At 45.6% G+C, this 13,227-nt stretch overlaps 1 protein-coding gene across 3 annotated transcripts in view; it reads left to right on the forward strand.

Annotated features, from left to right (window-relative positions):
- The first annotated feature begins 261 nt into the window (after positions 1-261).
- Positions 262-13,227, forward strand: part of LOC127586224 (sodium/calcium exchanger 3-like) — a 353,793-nt gene continuing 340,827 nt past the window's right edge. Inside the window, exons 1-2 of one of the 3 annotated variants that reach the window (XM_052044021.1) lie at positions 308-389; positions 9,997-10,127. The gene's annotated coding sequence lies outside the window, so the exon portion shown is untranslated. Of the gene's footprint in view, positions 390-9,996; positions 10,128-13,227 lie in introns of all 3 variants that reach the window. The other 2 variants (XM_052044022.1, XM_052044020.1) reach the window with 2 other exon arrangements.

Consider the following 13,227-nt stretch of genomic DNA (forward strand, 5'->3'; position numbering starts at 1 on the left):
TGTGTTGCACAGACAACATCCGAATCACACAGGCAACAAGCAGCAGACTGTAGCTACAGAAAGGAGATGGTGACCACCTGGGTGCATCTCCCTCCTTTATCACACACACACACACCTCTCCCAGCCTCCGGGGAGCCCCTGGGTTTGAGGTGATACTGACGGGGAGGGGAGGGGAGGGGGGGGGGTGAGATTTTTGTTGTGGTGGGGGAGGAAGGTGGGAGGAACGACCCTGGAGTGACGCCACGCGTGACCACGCCGCCTAAGCAAGCGGGAGCGCGCACTGCCGCGTGCCCGCGCCCGGAGCGGAGCGGGGTGGCTGTGTTCATTGAGCGAGGCGGAGGAAAGGGCAGTATAGCGCCGGCTGTGGGCTCTGAACAGGAGGCAGGAAGGTAAGGAGGAGGGGGCGAGGGTTGGCATGCAGGTGGGGAGATGCCCACTCTGCACTGCTAAGACGCATCGGGTTTACTGCAAATTAAATCTTGCTGGTGAATCCCTGCCTTTCCTCTGGGTACCCTCATTATTAATGTGTCCGTGAGTTGGGTCGCTGTAACTGGTGTCAGTGTGCTGTGCCCTGCTGTACCAGCCTCGCTTCTGCTCCTTGCCAGTTTACAGTCCCTTCACTGGGCACCAACCTGCCCAGTTTTGTGTGGCTAGTGCCATCACAGGCTCTCTTCGCCAGCGAACACACAGCCTCACAGTGCAGGGAATGCCTGCTTATCTGAACCGACCTCCTTTATCAAATCAGTGTAGGGCTGGCTGTCCTGACTTCTCGGCTCTTTCAGTTTTATTTAAATTTGTCGTGACTGCCCGGCATTTCACAGTTTCAAAAAAAGACACTTCTGTTTTCCATTGTGTTTGTGTTTAGTATTGTCCTAGTTTTCATAGTTGTTGCTTCAGAGCTGTTGCCCTCTGGAACCAGTCTTGTGCCATCACTGACATGTCCCAGTGGTGTATTGAACACACTCTGGATTGTGTTCAGTACGCTGTACTCTGTGTTCCCTGCCTTAGACTCCCACAGCCTTGTGCCAGCTCAGTCATGCCATTCACGGCATTGCCAGTGCAGTCACAGTTGTATTATGTGTTCACTCTGCCTTGTGCCTCTGGGCCTGGTACCCTCGCTGTCGCACCTGCTGATACCCTCGCTGTCGCACCGGCCGGTGCCCTGATACCCTCGCTGTTGCACCTGCTGATACCCTCGCTGTCGCACTGGCCGGTGCCCTGATACCCTTGCTGTTGCACCTGCTGATACCCTCGCTGTCTCACCGGCCGGTGCCCTGATACCCTCGCCGTTGCACCTGCTGATACCCCCGCTGTCGTGTAGCCTTGCAGTGCCTTTCCCCCTCATGCCCTTGCTTTGTGCCCCAGTGGTCTGTGTCCCTGTTCCCTCACTGTTTTGTACCCAGCCCTCCCCCCCCCCCCCCCCCCCCCCCCCCCCCCCCCCCAACCAGGCCTGCGTTCATCGGTCCTCTTGCTAGTTTTCTCCCTACCTTCCTATCTCTGATTTGCTCGGTGGGGCTACGTCTAACACCACTTGGTGTTCCCAGGTTGGGCTGGCAGTGTTGCATTCTGTATAGTTTCCACTGTTGCACTCAGCACCTGTTTACAGAGGGACTGCTGCTTATAAAATTTCCTCTCAATCCTTAATTCTCAGGATTACTTTGTGCAGCCACTTGCAATGGAACGCATCCATCCTCCGCTTAGATTTGCTAAGTCTTTATCAGAATCATAGAATTGTGCAGAACAGGGAGTGTTTGCCCATCACAACTGTGCTAGCTCTCCCAAAGAGCTGTCCAATCAGACCCACTCTCCTGTTCTGAACCCTGAGCCTTGCAAATACTTTCACTTCAAATATTTATCCAGTTTCCTTTTGAAAGTTGCTATTGAATCAGCTTCTACTTCCATTTCAGACTGTGCACTCTGATCTTAATAACTGGCTCTGTTTAAAAAAAAATAAAAGGAAAACCTCCACCTCTGGCTGATGAGAAGAATCCTTAGTGAAGTGGCTTTTGTTTTCCACAATCGCAGTCCCTGAGGTTGTTGGGACCAAGTTACAATGCAGACTATGAATCATTTCATGAAACCGTTGTTTATTTTGTTTAAGGTACATATTTTTGGTAAAGCGAGGATGTGAATCTGTTGGTGAATTTAATATTTTTAAAACTGTCACCCTCAGCTGAGCTCGATGCATTGTGATCACTCCCTCTTCCTCGTTTCTTCCATGTTCACACTGCTTTTCCTGCTGTAATGTGCATCTTGTGTCCCACTTAAATGCTCTGTTTTGCACTGACTAGTCTCATATTTTTTTTACCACAATTATCCTATTATATGTTCTGTCATGTTAGCTAAACACACTCACCATGCTGTGAGTTTTGTCCCCGTGTATTGTATGTTGCGCATGTTTTATTTTAAGTTCAATCATAATGCAGTGCATTTGAAAAATTATGAGTTCAGCTATGTTGTATTGTGTATTGAACACCTGCACTTGTGGGGTCCACTATGATCCTCCATGTGTTGCTCACGTGTAGAACGCAGAACAGCACAGGAACAGGCCCTTCGGCCCATGATGTGCCAAGCTAATTAAATTAGTAATTACTAGTAACTAGTAATAAACCAATCCCTGCGGCCTGCAATCTGCACACACAGTTTTATGATTTTAGTCATGATATATTGTTAGTTGAATAAACTAACCCTGAGTTTGATTACATTGTATTGTGTTGAACACATTCACTGCATAGCTCCTGTCTTGCTCTCTGTTCTCTTCATATTACTCGTCTCTTTCAAGGAGTGCCCCTTATAGTTGGAGGATTTGGCTGGGCAGTCTGCTTGGAGCAGACTGGCAGTGTTCCACTGTCACCAAGGTACCATTGCTACTTGTCATCCATATCAATGATTTGGATGAGAATGTTCCAGGCATGGTTAGTAAGTTTGCAGATGACACTAAAATAGGTGGTGTTGTTGGCAGTGGAGATGGTTATCAGGATTCACAGAGGGATCTTGATCAGCTGGGTAAGTGGGCCAAGGAATGGCAAATGGAGTTTAATTTGGATAAGTGCGAGGCGTTGCATTTTGGGAAGACAAATGAGGGTCGGACTTTCACGGTGAAAGGTAGGGCCCTGGGGAGTGTTGTGGAACAGAGGGACCTAGAAGTACAAATTCCCTGAAAGTGTGTTGCAGGTAAACAAGGTGGTGAAGAAGGCTTCTGGCACGCTGGCCTTCATCAGTCAGGAGACTGAGTTTGGAAGTTGGGATGTTATGTTGCAGTTGTGCAAGACGCTAGTGAGGCCACATTTGGAAAACTGTGGTCAGTTTTAGTCATCCTGCTGTAGGAAAGATGCCATTAAGCTGGAAAGCGTGTAGAGGTGGATTGATGTTGCTGGGACTCAAGGGACTGAGTTATGGAGAAAGGCTGAGTAAGTTTGGATTTTATTCATTGGAGCGCAGGAGAATAGAGGTGTATAAAACCATGAGGGGCACAGATAGGGTGAATGCACTCAGACTTTTTCCCAGGGTTGGGGAATCAAGAACTAGAAGGGCATAGGTTTAAGGTGAGAGGGGAAAGATTTAATAGGAACCTGAGGGGCAACTTTTTCCACCTAGAGGGTGGTCAGTGTATGGAACGAGCTGCCAGAGGAAGTGGTTGAGGCAGGTACATTAACAACATTTAATAGGCACTTGGACAGGTACATGGATAGGAAAGGTTTAGAGGGATATGGGCCAAATGCAGGCCAATGGGACTGGCTTAGATGGGAATCTCGGTCGGCATGGACCAGTTGGGCCGAAGGGCCTGTTTCCGTGCTGTATGTCTGTAGTGTTATCGTAACTTGCCAAAGAGAGTGCAGGGATTAGGAAAGGGACAGTTCAAAATTCACTTCAGAGTAATTTGTAGCAAGAGACCATTTGGACCTTCGTATTTATGCTGCTCAAAAGTAGTATTTGGGTTAATTATATTCTCTGGTTCTTGGTTCTTAGCCTGACAGGTTATGGTTCTTCAAGTAGTCATGTGGTATCCAAACTGTGGTGGATGTTTCTCCTTCAATCGCCCTTTTAGACCCCACCATGCTGAGTGAAAATATTTTCCCTCAACTTCTCTCTAAATTCCTCTACCAATGAATAAATCTATATCCCCTAGTTATTATTGACTCTGTTAAGGGAAGTTAGTTCCTACTCACCTTGCCTTGGCCTTGTAATCTCATAAAGCCTGGTCAAATCTTTCCTCAGCCATCTTGGTTCCAAATAAAAACAAGCACAGCCTAGCCAATCTTTCCTCACAGCACCAAGTCTCCAACCCGGTAACAATTCAATCCAGTAAATCATTTGGCAGTGATTTCACAAGACAAGAGGTAGGTTTTGTGGTGTTTATTTGAAGTCTAAGTGTATATATTTATGGATGTAACATGTCTTGTACAGTAATGTCCACCAAAAGGACAGAGTATTGGAGAAGTAACCTGTGCACAGGTGAAGTAGGATGTCCTTGATTCTTGGGACAATGTGAGTTACATTTGTGCTTCAGGGACAAAAAATTGAAGTCACTGATTGTGGAACCGAAAGAGAAGGACAATAGAACTAAAACATAATGTGTTTGGGTTAAAACAACATTAAATAGATGCCAATTCAAATGCAGTATACTGTAATGCAGAAGCTGGAAGTCTGAAATAAAAGCAAAATATGTTGGAATTTCTCAACAAATCATCTGTGGGGAGAGAAATAGAACCGGTAAAAGGTCACTGAGCCGAAATGCTGAACTGTCTCTGTCTCTGTACCCCCTCCACAGATGCTGCCTGAGCCACTGACTATTTCCAACATTTTCTGGTTTTATGTAAAAGAGTTGTTGCCTGGGAGAGACCCAGATCACCTGAGGATTTGAAGCTTAAGTGTCAAATGTCTGGGTTCAGAAGTGCCTGGGTTACATAAATGTTTTATTGTTAATAATAGTTAATATCATGTTAATAACCAATCTATGCATATCTACCAGTGATGCTGTGAATCCTATTATTTTGAGGAATTTATCATGATGATAATTGGTCAGATCCAGGAAGGTTGGTGTGGGTTACAATAGAGTGAAATGGACACCAACAAACACTGCACAAATCAGCAGTAAAAAAGATGTACATTTCTGTAGCACCTTTTTATACAGCCAGTAAAGTATGTTCTTGCAGGATAATCTCCACTGCAGGAAGCACAGTTGATCATTTTTCCACAGTTAAGCTCCCACAAACAGGAATAGGACAATAACCAGATACAGTAACGGTTCTTTGAATGATAAATATTGACCAGAAGACTGTCTCTGCTCCTCTCTGCACATCCTCACTATATCTCATACCTCCAGGTCCAGCTGGCACGTGGAGCTGAGGTCTGCTGTCTTGTCCGAAAGGTGTCAGCAGTGTGCAGTGCTTCCCCTGAGCTCAGACCCCTGCTAACTGGCTAATTTTCAGAAGTGGCATCGATCTCACTGAGATCCTTGCCTGGTGCCCAGGTGCAGCACACTTCCATTGTGGGTTATTGCCCCCTGCTCATGGCCTGGTTAATGTTCTGTTAATTATCTAGCTCAGGCACGCTTCAGCACAATCTGACGTGATCTAACCCGGCATAGGTGAGCGGCTAGATTGTGAAGCTTCTCAGACGGACTGACTGGACTATCTGTGGTTCTGTTCCCACCTGACCTGAACACCAGCTCTTTTTCCCAGATTGAGGTTCAACTTCTGAGCACTGGTGGCAGAGTTGCCAAGGTGAATCCAGAAGCTGGGAGGGCAGGGTGGTTGTGGGTCACTCAGAGGGAAGACCACACACCTGCATGAGAAGGAATTTGGGGGCAAGAATGGGAGGGTAAAAGCATCACAAAGGCCCCTTCCACTCATTGGGCTACCCAAAGTTGTTGCTATCTACTTTGCCTCTTTCCAATGGACAGTCAGAGAACGGAGTGTGCAGTTCTGGTTGCCCAGCTATAGGAAGGATGCAATGAAGCTGGACAGAGTGCAGAAAAGATCCACAAGGATGTTACTGGGAATAAAGGCCTTGAGTTACAAGGAGCAACTGGATAGACCTGGATTTTTTTTTTCCCGGGAGCGTGGGTGGCTGAGGGGTGAGCTTGCAGAGGTTTACAAAATCATGTGGGATTTCAGGTGAGTGCTCTCAGTTGTTTCTCCAGGGAAAGGGAACCAAAAACTAGAAGGCATAGGTTTAAGGTGAGAGGGGAAAGATTTAAAATGGACTGAGGGGCAACTTCTTCACACAGAGGGTGGCGCATATGTGGAATGAGCTGCCAGAGAGTAGTTGAGGCAGATACAATAATAACATATTTAGGACATTTGGACAGGTACATCAATAAGAAAGGTTTAGATGGATATGAGCCAAACATGGGCAAATAGAACTAGCTCAGATAGACATCTAGGTTGGCATGGATGAGTTGGGCAAAAGGGCCTGCCTCTGTGCTGTATAAAACTGACTCTGACTCACCGTCACTTGCAACAGGCAAGAAGGAATGAGAAACAGCTGGTTGGAGATGGGGGAAGGGAATCTCCATCAGTACCAACCCTGCGTTATCCATCGGGCTTCAACAAGCAACGATTATGGAGGGCATTCTCAGTCACGGTGTGCTGTGCTCGCTCTGCTGGAGAAGGGGAAGCCAGCATCTCAATCTCTGCCGCAGTCACCCAACCTCTGCTCGGGCTCAGCAAGTAATCTCGACGCTTGCAGAGTGAAACGGTGAATCAGGACGAGTGGTCAACACTTGTCTGCTCACCCTGCTTCGCATCGAGTGAAGCAATAATGGGCGTGTGCAGTGTACCATGGAACTGAACAGAGAATGGAGAGTTGGAGGAGGTGATCAATAGGTTAAGTCATTCGGTTCAGTAGCCTGCCCTCTATTCCACAGGACAGTGCACACAGTACATTATCATTAAATTACTTTATTGTATCTCCGAGGGGGAAATACAAATGGCCCAAATTAAATGGCAGATGCTAAAGGTCTTATAAATTTCGTGAAACATTCTTCAAGGCTGGAACTCCACAAGAATTGTTTTGGGCGAAAAGAGATTAATCCTATAATAACCCTGGTTTCTGCTGGGAAATTCATTCTATTTTTCATTTTCAGAAGTAAAATCTGGACAGTACCACACAGCAGTAATGTGATGCATTAAGCCATGATGTGTTGTGCTGTGTGTAATGGCAGCTAAAGTCTGTCCAATTGCAATGTATAACATCGTTACGCTATTTCTTTACCTGAAGTTTTAACTAGGTCAATGGAATCAAATACAAATTGGTTTCTGCTTGAGCTGCTTTCTGGAAATTAGTGTGTCTGTATTCACATACACGCACAGGTCCACGTGTATCGTGTGTGCACATGTATCGTGTGTGCATGTTCGCAGAGACTTGCTCCACCACTAATGAGCTATAAACAAAGTAGGATCATTAACATCTTGGTTTATATTCGATTTTGCTTCGTGTGGGGAAAGTGGCCAAGGAGCGTGTGCTTTTGGACATTAGTTGTTCCGTCTTATTCCTAGGATGCTCTAAGGTTAATCTGTTTTACAACAAAAGACAATGGGCTTATCAACCTGGTAATTAATCATGACGCGAGGGCAAGGATGGCTGCCACCATTTTATTTTCTAGAGGATCGAACTGGATTTTAACTTGTTAATGGCATGTTGAGAAAGGGTTTCTCCTGAAGTTTTGAAGGATCCCAAGGCCAGCTCTGTGTGTGTGTGTGTGTGTGTGTGTGTGTGTGTGTGTGTGTGTGTATGTGTGTGTGTGGATTAACTCCAGGTACCTTGTACTGAACTAGCTACCTGAGCCACCCTGGGGTGTGGACTTTGAAGAACCAATGTTGGCGTCTTTAGAGATAATTGAACCCCTCCTCCTCTGGTCTGTTTTCGCCAGGGAATGAATTTGAGCAGCACCTGGGTGTTTTGTTGGTAGGTTCTGGTGTGGAGGACTCGGACAATGGCCTTGATGGAGCAGCCCAGAGAGTAAAGCTTGCTGGCCTGTGTGATGAAGTGTGGTGCGTTACCTGCATGCAAAGTGAGGAGCCTAGCTCCTTGTATGTGGCTTTCCAGGATCACAACTGTGATGTAACTTCTGATGGCCCACGTCTTGCTTTCCATTGTATCACAAGCGGAAACCACTCAGTGCTGCGGTGGAGTCAAAGTTTTGTATTGTAAAAGCACAGGTTAATGTTTCAAGGGCTTCCAGGGTATCAAAACACATCATCTTCCTACTGATGACAAGGATTGTTGAGGTGTTGCTCCATAGACCCAAGAGGGGTGGCTGTGTGGAGGATGACCTTGCTGTTCTCTCTTGGGATGAAGGCGATGTGCTATCCCACCTAATGGTGGGCTGTGAGCCAGGCTATCACTACTAGTGGAGGAGAGGTGGGGTTTGAAGCCAGGTTGGGACCCAAAACTGCTCAAGGTTATCCTCCCAGGCCAACTGTAGGCCCCTCCACCGAAGGTCTGCACCTCCCACCAGTCGTACTCCGGCCTCGGGAAGCACAACGTTGGGTAGCAGGATGCAAAATCTGTGGAAATGGGTACTTCCAGGATACAAAAGGTTGATTAGTTGATGCTTGTAGGGTATATTATCATGGTTGGATGATTAAATATAGTTTGGAATGATACCTTGGTCTGGTCTTGTGGTCTATAATTGTGAAGACTCAATACTGCACACCAAGGAGAAAACAACAGTTGGTTGAAAAGCGAGATTCCAGTAATTGTTCAGACCTCGTGGTCTGCCATCGGCTTAAGGTGTGTCCTTTGGGCTGTTTTTATGCCTCTCATGACTTTTATTTATCTCATTGAGAGTTAACCAGTCTCTGGTGTGCTCGGTCGCAGTCAGAAGCTTGTGGGATGAAACCCCAGTCCAGAGGCTTTTGCACAATATCTGGGCCTGGACCACGGTGCAGTACTGAGGATGTGCCGCACTGCTGCAAGTGCTGTCTTCTGGGTGAAGATTGAACTCCGTTTTGCCCTCTGTACTAGGTGGAAGAAAGACCTCACGACCATGTTGTGAAGAGTAGGAGAGAATTTCCTGGAGTCCTGGGCCATTAATTAGCCTTTAATCAATATCACTACAGCAGATTATTTGATTGTTTATCTAATTGCACGTTACGAACCAGCAACAAAAGAAACACACCGAGTCATGTATAAGTGTTTAAAACTACTTTATTAACCACTACTTATGATAATAAGAAAAATAAAAGTAAAAATGTTAGAATGTTAGAAGTAAAAATGTTAAATCTTAAACATTAACCCCAAAAACTTAACTTGTAGTGTGTGTGTGGCAAACTCCCAAACTCCAAGTCCAGGAATGGTTCTTAAAGTTCAGTTCAGCAAGCCGTAAGGTGAAACGTGATCAAAGGCTTCTTCATCAACCACCGTTGGCTGAAGACAAAACGTAGAGAGAAAATAGAGAGTAATTACGAAATCCAAATGTTCCACTTTGGAATCCAAACGACACCTCAGTGTCTACTCAGCAGTTACTATTCCACTGCATCTTCCTCACCCCGTAAGGCTCTCAAATCGTGGCTGTCCACACAAATACCTGTTTCCTTCTACAGGTCAACAACAAAGTGAACCCCACTGGATTGTTCCGAAGTATCTGCCACCCCGAGAGGAATCCGAATCACGGCCGTCCACACAAATACCTGTTTCCCTCTACAGGTTAACGACAAAGTGGACCCCACTGGATTACTCCAAAAATCCATTCGTGGATTGTAGTGACAGACACAGTTACTGTTTTTCATCCATCGATAGAGACTAGCATGTTGGTCTCCCTCCCTCCCTCCCTCCCCCCTTCTCACTGACTCCGACTGTCTGCTCCACCAACGTCATTACGTCCTTTATCTTCTGTTGTCGTAACCATGCCAACACACACACACACAATGCTCTATCTTAGAGGGACATTCACCAATAGTAACCTAGTCCGTAACACACACAATTTGGTTGTTGCGTTTCCTGCATTTCACAAGTAGTTGGGTGTATTTCCTTCTGTTCATTTTTCAGGATCTAGCCTTTGCTGGCGTTTATTGTCCCTTGAGAAAGAAGTGTGGTGAGAACAGAGTGGTCTGCTATTGTAAAGGGCAGTTCGAGTCAACCATACTGGTGGGTCTGGAGTCACATGTAGAACAGATCAGGTAAGGGTGGCCAGTTTCCTTCCTGCAGGCTGTAGTGAACCAAATGGTTATTGGTTTTGTGGTCGTCATGTTATTACTACGAGGGGTCTTAATTTCAGATTATCAATTTGATTTAAATTTCACAGTGGCCGTGGTGGTGATTTGAGCTTGCCCAATAACTTAACATTTTGTTCAATATTTCCTTACAACCATTCAGCCCATCAGATCACTGTGGCTCAGGGAGCAGTCTCATTCCCCTGTAATTTGGGCTCCCTCACCTGCCCACTAACTCCCCTTGATTCTCCTGTCTCCCACCTACTGTAGGGCCAATTTGCAGTCATCCATGAACCAGCCTGCATGTCTTTGGGATGTGGGAGTAAACTGGAGCATCCAGAGGAAACCCATGTGGTCACAGGGAGAACGGACAAACTCGAGGCCAGGATTGAACCTCGGTTACACTAAATACTGTGCCCAGATTCAATGAGTCATTCAAAAGAGGCTGCCGAATGATTTGTGAGGACATTGCCAGGACTAGAAAACTGTAGCTATGAGGAGAGATTGGATAAACTGGGCTAGTTTTCTTTGGAACAGAGGAGATTAAATGGAGATTTAACATAGCAGAAGGCAATGAGACCAGACAACATCTTGGCTGTACTACTGAAGACCTGCACTCCAGAACTAGCTGTGGCTCCAGCCAAGCTGCTCCAGTACAGTTACACTGGCATCAACCTGATAACGCAGAAAATCGCCAGGTATGTCCTGCTCACAAGAAGCAGGGCAAACCCAACCCAGCCAATTACTGCCCAATCTGTCTCCTCCTAATCATCAGTAAAGTGATGGAGACCATCCCTAACAGTTCCTTCAAGCGGCTATCAGAGAGAGTCCCTTTGTTTCACCCATCACCCTCTACACCTTCTCTGCTACCGAGATCAAAACTAAAGCTTGTTTCTCTCCTTCTCAGGTCTGATGAAGGGTCTGGGATCTGAAATATTAATTGTTGCTCTTTCCACAGATGCTGTCTGACCTACTTAGCTTTTTCTGTTGGAAAATGTACAGCATTTTCCATTTCTTTTATTTCTACTAAGTGGCACTTACTCCCCAGTAACCTGCTCACACTGATGTACACTTTAGGTTTCACCAGGACGACTTGTCTCCAGATCTCAATCACTGCTTTGGTCCAAACACAGACCAAAGAGCTAAATTCCAAAGCTACAGTAGGCGTGACTCCCCTTGACATCAAGGCAATATTTGACCAATCATGGCATAAGGCACCTTATTGTCTTCCTGCACTTTCTCTGTAACTGTAACACTTTATTCTGCATTCTGTTTTGTTTTCCCTTGTACTGCCTCAGTGCACTGCTGAATTGATGGACAGTATGCAAGACAAGTTTTTCACAGTACCTCAGTACATGTGACAATAAAAAAAATTACTAATTTAAATTTCAGGCAAATATTGGTATTGGTTTATTATTGTCACTTGTACTGAGGTACAGTGAAAAACTTGTCTTGCATACCGATCATACAGGTCAATTCATTACACAGTGCAGATACATTGAGTTAGTACAGAGTGCATTGATGTAGTACAGGTAAAAACAATAACAGTACAGAGTAAAGTGTCACAGCTACAGAGAAAGTGCAGTGCAATAAGGTGCAAGGTCACAACAAGGTAGATCGTGAGGTCATGAGGTCATAGGTTATGGTCTATCTTATTGTATAAGGGAACTGTGCAATAGTCTTATCACAGTGGGGTAGAAGCTGTCCTTAAGTCTGGTGGTATGTGCCCTCTGGCTCCTGTATCTTCTACCCGATGGAAGAGGAGAGAAGAGAGAATATCCCGGGCGGGTGGGGTCTTTGATTATGCTGGCTGCTTCACCAAGACAACAAGAGCTAAAGACAGAGTCCAAGGAGGGGAGGCTGGTGTCCATGATGAGCTGGGCTGTGTCCACAACTCTCTGTAGTTTCTTGCGGTCCTGGGCAGAGCAGTTGCCGTACCAAGCCGTGATACATCCAGATAGGATGCTTTCTACGGTGCATCGGTAAAAGTTGGTGAGAGTCAAAGGGGGCAAACTGAATTTCTTTAGCCTCCTGCATCCCGAGGAAGTAGAGGTGCTGGTGAGCTTTCTTGGCCGTGGCATCTATGTGATTTGACCAGGACAGGCTGTTGGTGATATTCACTCCCAGGAACTTGAAGCTCTCAACCCTCTCGACCTCAGCACCATTAATGTAGACAGGTGCATGTACACCGCCCCCTTTCCTGAAGTCAATGAGCAGCTCTTTTGTCTTGCTGACATTGAGGGAAAGGTTGCTGTCATGGCACCATTCCACTAAGCTCTTGATCTCCTTCAAGACATTAGAGAGATAAATCTGGGTGGATACGTGAGGTTGCAGTGAATCTCCAGCCAAGATACAAGGGCTGATTCAGCCTGTGTCCGCGCTGATCAGCAATTAGTGAAAAGTAGCAGGAACCTGAGTAATAGATCACGGAGTAAGGAAATGAAAGGATCTAGACATCTAGATTATATGAACCCTAACCCACAGCACTCTCAGTCATCTGTTCAAACTCCAGTACTGAAACCTGGACTATCAAACCAGGATTACTGAACTAATAATAGCCAAGTACATAAACTAATGTAACCTGGTCTATCTAAGAAATGAAACTAGATTAACAAAAATAATGTAAGCAGATCTAATTAATGGAACCAAATGTACAAAGCCAATGTAACTCAGTCCACTAAATAAATAGAAGGTCTGTAAAGTAACAAAACTAGAGTCTATAAACTAATCTAATCAGGTCTATTCAACTGTAGTTATTATGTGTAAATTGGTTTATTATTGTCACATGTACTGAGGAACAGTGAAAACCTTTGTTTTGCATGCTATCCATACAGATCATTTCATCACATCAGTGCACTGAGGTAGTACAGGGGAAAACAATAACAGAATGCAGAATGAAGTGTTGCAGTTACAGAGAAAGTGCAGTGCAGGCAGACAGTGAGGTGCAAGGCTATAACTTAGAGTCCATCCTTATCATATTAAGGGACTATTCAATAGTCTTATAACAGCGGGATAGAAGCTGTCCTTGCGCCTGGTGGTATGTGCTTTCAGGCTTTTCTATCTTCTG

The sequence above is a fragment of the Pristis pectinata genome, chromosome 35 (genome assembly GCF_009764475.1).
Source record: "Pristis pectinata isolate sPriPec2 chromosome 35, sPriPec2.1.pri, whole genome shotgun sequence".
Lineage (NCBI taxonomy): Eukaryota > Metazoa > Chordata > Chondrichthyes > Rhinopristiformes > Pristidae > Pristis > Pristis pectinata.